Raw genomic sequence first — 6,274 nt, 5'->3', positions numbered from 1 at the left:
GGAGCCTTTCAGGAGTAGGTACAGTCTCCCACCCAGAAAGGCACGGGGTTCCTGGTACACCGGAAGGGCTGCCCTCAGGCGTTCAGCAGCACACAGATGAGCTCTTTGAAGCTGACACAATCATTGCTGTCCCCGTGCCCTGCCATGAGCATCTCTACTTTTTCCTCTGTCATCTTCTCACCCAACATAATAAGGATATGCCAGATTTCAGCACCCATGCCCATGCCATTCCCTTCCTTGCCAAATCCTGGAACACCTTCAACATAGTCCTCATAGGTGCCCGATGCTTGTTCTTGGCCCTGGGCAGAAAGTGGTCAAAATCCAGCCCCTTCACTTTCATGATATCTTGGGGTTCTCCATGACCTTGGCGTTGGTGGGGCTCTGGCCCAGATCCCACAATGCATGCCCACACTGTGTGTAGTGGATCTTGCCACCCCCTGTTCTGTCCAGCAACTGGCAGAAGGCCTCCTTACTCAGCAGCCGGATCCTCCATGAGGTCTCTCATCTTGACCACTCAGGTTTCAGGACCTTTTCCTGCAGTCCAAACACTGCAATTCTTCAATAGAAAAAAAAAAAACCCTATCAGAAAATGTCATATGTACAAGATGTGTCTTATCATGTAATTTGATATTAAAGTTATGTTGTTGGTTTGTTTGAATTTTTTTCCAATTTAACTTATGATGCTGGTGAAGAATCTTGGAAGTATGACAGATTGCCAGAAGACCAAACAAACCTATCCTGGCAGAAGTACATCCAGAATGCTCCTTCAAAGCAAAGGTGTTTGGATTTTGTCTCGTGTACTTTAGGTTTGCTGTGAAGAGGCCAGTCCATGGGAAGTCCCTCGTGCTTGGGGAAGTGGAGGGGCAGCAACAAAGAGGAGAGCCCTGCGTGAGCTGGTTGGACACAATGGCTGCAACCATGGGCCCAAGAGAAGTAACAACTGTGAGGGTGGTGCTGCACTGAACAGTGATTCATTCCGGGGTACCCTGGGAGGGGGGGCGGCTCTGAGTCAGAACCAGATTCACAGCACCTCACGACAACAAAGCACTCCATCACAGGGGGGAAAATGCTGCCTTCTATTCCAAAATGCACATTCCTTTGATTTTAACAGCTCTGAAACTGAAATGCCTCTCACAATTAATAGCATGTTAGAGTTTATTTTACAGTGTTGTTTATATTTCCTCGTGTAAAGCAGCTGCACACATTACAATGAATGGCAACTTCAAATCGTACATCCAATATATTATCAATTCTATGATATATTATATTCTGCAGCTAGTAAATTAAAAACCATCATGATGGGTGAATAAGTATGAAATGCTTCATTTATACTTATGAGTGTACATTCTAACTAGAACAAAACATGGAACTGATAGTTTTTTGTAACTATAAAAAATAAAAATTTCAAAACTTAAGCACCTGACCAATCAGAAGAAGAATTTGTGGGAAAGGGTTGTATAATATTGAGAGGTTTTTGAAATGGGTGTGCTATACAATGTTTCTTTTTTTTAAAGAAGGAAAAGAATAAAAGCCAAGATGAATGAAGAGATGAGATGTATTTGCTTTAAATAAATAGGTCAGCTTTATGACTGCTGTCCCCAATTTTGAGTGAAAAATGGAACAAGAGAAGATTCTAGGAGTGATCCTTAGGACTCCAGTGTTCAGACTCCATCTTGGACAAGGGCTGGATTAATCAGAGGAGTGAGAATAGGTCTGTTAGTATTGGCCCATGCAGCTTTCTTAATTAGAAGCATCCAAGGATGCCACATCATTTTGAAAGTTCAGGCACTAGCAGGAGCTCCCTCTCCTCATTCCCTGAAGAGTTCCTTCCTAGAGGGGGCAAAGCCAGGCAGGCAAAAGTAGAGCCAACCTGAGGTGAGGAAGTTGGATGAGTTGGTGACCCTACCGGGTGCCAAGATTAGGCACGTGGCTGCTAGCCTGAAAGTGAACGTCAACGGTTCATGGCCTCCAGCAGCTCCATGGGAGAAAAGACCTGGCAATGTACTCCCATAAAAACTACAAGCTAGGAAACCCAACAGGGCAGTTGGGTCTATCATAGAGAGTCGCTATGAGTTGGAATCAACTTGATGGCAAACAGCAACAGTCATCAAACGCGTCGAGGTCTTGGAAGTCAAGGAAACATTAAAGAATTGCTCCAGACGGAACGAAAATAGACATACCAAAGCAAAACAAACTCGCTGCCCTCGAGGCAATGCCGACTCATAGCCACCCTACTTATTGGGCAGGGTAGAACGGCCCCATGAGTTTCTGAGACTGTAACTCTTTGTGGGAGTAGAAAGCCTCACCTTAATCTCCCAGAATGGCTCGTGGTTTTGAACTGTGGACCTTGTGGATCTCAGTCCAACTCGTAAGCACTATGCCATGGGGGCTCCATGACAACCATAAATTTCATGTGCTTCTGAACAGACTTCTTCTCCCTGCCTGCCTCCCATACCCACCTCCCACCCCATAAGTGGTAGCTTTGAGTAGAATCTGAGTATTACATGATAAGTAATGTTCATTTCCTGACGTAGATGGCTGTGTTGTGACTATGTCAGAGAATTCCTTTTTGGTATGAAGTGCACATGTGTGTGTATGTGGGGGAGCGGGGAGGCATGCATCATTGTTTTAGTCACTCCTCTTCACCTGGTTGGAGGGATTCCTACCTTAGAGTTGTGGGAGGGACCGAACACACGACCTGCTGATTAGTCACATAGACTCGCAGTTCAGGGAGGGGGTGCCGTGTCACACAGGGACACAAAGGAACACCATGAGCAATATAGAATACAAGGGGAGAGGCGACCCCTGCTTCCTATGAAAGAGTGTAATTGGTTTGTTTGAATAATTCTGCATTTTGCTCTCTGACCAAGAACTACAGTGGGACATACTCAGAGATAAAGGCGCATGGACCTGGTCCCCATGATTAAGAGTGTGGTTGGGCTAGGGAACTTTATGCACAGAAATTTAATGGGAGGGGGGACTTGCAACCATCCAAAAGCCCTCTTCAATGTCAAGGCATCTGCTAATATTAATTTATGGTCTTAAACCACAATCGTGTCTGTAATTTTGTTCATGTTCCATAAAATGTTTTCTTTCAGAGAAAACGATGTAAAGGCAGATGGGGAAGGGAAGTAAGTGGAATATTGCTGTGATGCGGACACCGCCTGGTGTCTGCGCTCAACAGTGACTGACCATGCAGACACCCGGGAATGCTCCTTGTTATCTCTTCCCCATGCCCCACAGCCCCCTACAGGAAGAGGACAGTTCTCCCATGACAGACCATCAAATGCATATATGCCTGCTTGCTGATTATGACCATCTTCGTCTCAAAACCACTTCCCGCTTCTGAATCGATGCCCACTAACTCACAATGACAAAGTGGGAACAACAAAGCACGAGCTCTAGAGGCACGCACACCAGACTGTGAGCCGCTGTGCCACATATAATTCAAGGTTCTCCACATTGTCTTACCTCTCCCTGCATTAAAGACTTAGCAACAAGGATTTTATTCTCTCTCCTGCTTCTATGGTCTGAAGCATGAACATTCCATCCCATACAGAGTAAAGCAGGGTGGGATAAAACAAAACACTTGCAAACATATTCTAAAATTTAAGAGTCTTCTTCATTACAGTGGTATGGGCAAAGACAGTCTCAAACTATTTTATGTGGATTATAATACTAGCACATTAGTAAATGGATTAATACTGTTAAAAGCCAAGATTCACACCATGGAAGAATGGGAATAAAATTATAGACAGGATAGATGAATGTAAGAAAGACCTTGGAGGGATAGGTTAGAATTAAAGTTTCAATCGGTGCAGAGGGAAAGTTCCTGAAACTACGCTTGCAACTTTTGTGTAAATTTGAGATACTTTTCAAAATTATATATATATATATTCATAAAATATGGATAGTATATGTGCATATGCATATGTATGTCTATAGATGTGTTAAGGTAAATAAGAGTATTGCTGTCAAGTCAATATTGTAATATTGAAGGTTTCTGTGAACAAAGTATTGAACAGTGCAGGAAGCATCAGAAGACGGAAGGAATATAGATTTACGATACCAAAAAGGATTGATTTCAATAAGTAATCGCATCTACTCAGGAAGCAGTGGTATTGAAGAAAGAAGTCTAAGCTGCCCTGAAGGTATTAGTGAAATGCAGAGGTCCAGGAATTAGAAGGCCAACTGAAATGTTTCAACAAGCGGATGAAGGACTCACTTACCTATGTCAAGAAACGTGAAAGACAGCTGCCTAGCCAACTGACTGGAAGAGATCCATATTCGTGCTCAGACAAAAGAAAAGGGACACAACAGAATGCTCAGAACACTATCATCAATGTCACATAGAAGTAAGGTTTTGCTGAGGAGAATTCAAAAACAGTAGTGCATTGATAGGGAATTAACAGAAATTCAAGCCTGATTCAAAAGAGGATGTCGCACACGGGATATTATTGCTGATGTCAGATGGATCTTGGCAAAAGCAAAGAATTCCTGAAAGACGTTTACTTGTGTTTTATTGATTTATGCAAAGGTACTTTTACTATGTGGATCAGAACAAACTGTGGATAACACTGCTCAGTGGAACCTGTACAGGATCAAGAGGCAGTTGTTCAAGCAGAATGAAGCATGATTTAAAATCAGGAAAGATCTGTGTCAGACTTTTACCCTTTCACCTTACTTACTCAATCTGTATGCTGAATAAATGACCTGAGAAGAAGGCAGCAAAAGAATTAAAGGAAGACTTATTAATGATCTGTGACATGCAAATAACACAAGTTTGCTGGTTGAAAATGAAGATAACTAGGAGCATTTTCTCATGAAAATCAAAGGTTGCAGTCTTCTGTATGAATTGCAACACAATGAAAAGAAAGCCAAATTCCTCATAACTGGACCATTAAACAACATCATGATAAATGGAGGAATGATTCAAGTTGTAGTATTTCATTTTACTTGGATCCTCCATCAAAGTTCAAGGAAGCGGAGTCAAGATGCATTACATTGGGCAATTCTGTTACATCAGACCTCTTTAAAGGGTTAAAGAGCAAAGATGGCTTTTCGAGGACTGGCCCTAAGGAGTGCTGGACCCAAACTATGGTGTTTTCAATAACCTCATATACATGTGAAAGTTGTACACATGGATACATGTATCAATAATGGAGAATAGTGAAAATACTGTGGATTTCCAAAAGAACAGACAGGCCTGTCTTGGAGAAAGTCCAGATGGAATGGTTCTCATGTACTTTGAAAAGAACGTGTTATCAGGAAAGACTAGTTCCCAGAAAAGGGCATCATGCTTGGTGGTGGGTCATCAAAAAGAGGAAGACCCTCAATGAGGGGGATTGACAGAGTGGCTACAGCAATAGGCTCAAGCATGAGGACCATTGTGAGGATGACCGAGGGCCAGACAGTGTTCCATTCTGTTGTGCAGTCACTATGAGTTGCGGCTGATTCCACAGCACCTAACAACAAAGAGACCTGATGATTCTCAATGGTGCTATGTGTTAGGCATTGAGCTACTAACCACAAGGTCAGTGGTTCAAACCCACTAGCTATTCCTTAAGAGAAAGTTGAGGTTGTCTGTTCTGGTAAAGATTTACTGTCTCTGGAACCTACATAAGGGTCCCTAAGAGTTTGCATGGACTCAATGGCAACTGATAAAAGAGACATGACAACTAAACGCAACACCTGCTGCTGGGTTACAAGCGAGGTTGTACTAGGGGTGAGGGTTGGGGCAAGGGAATGCTATAAAGGATATTATTGAGCCAACTGATAAATTGGAATAAAAACAGATTAAAGTGTTGCCTCAGTGTCAAATTTACTACTTCAGCCAAATGTATCAATTAATAATGTGTGAGTTTTCCTTCTGAAACTTCTGCTTAGAATGCCTTTTCACATCTAGCCAGTCCTATCCATCTCCAACTTCATCTAGCCACCCACGACCACCAAAAGACACTCCCAACTCTTGCAGCCCCGTGTGGTTGAATCTTTCTCTGAACTCTGAATCCACGTTCTGCACTGCACCCCTCGGGCTTTCCCAGCATGCCTTCTCAGCCATCCTCTTACATACGTGTATCGTATCTTTCCAACTAAAATGAAGGCGATTAGTAAAGGCGTGCTGCGTTGGCCTTCCCTTTCCCTCATAGACCTTTTTTATGATCAATGCTCGCTGCACGCATTTACTTGACAATTGTCCATCGAGCACCTAGTGTCTACCAAAGGTCCCTAGATGGCCCTCAACTAGGAACCTAAAAGTTGGCAGTTAGAACCC

Source organism: Echinops telfairi, unplaced genomic scaffold (genome assembly GCF_000313985.2).
Source record: "Echinops telfairi isolate 266 unplaced genomic scaffold, ASM31398v2 ScPeMD7_18;HRSCAF=68, whole genome shotgun sequence".
Classification (NCBI taxonomy): domain Eukaryota; kingdom Metazoa; phylum Chordata; class Mammalia; order Afrosoricida; family Tenrecidae; genus Echinops; species Echinops telfairi.
Note: the sequence above shows the minus strand (reverse complement) of the source record.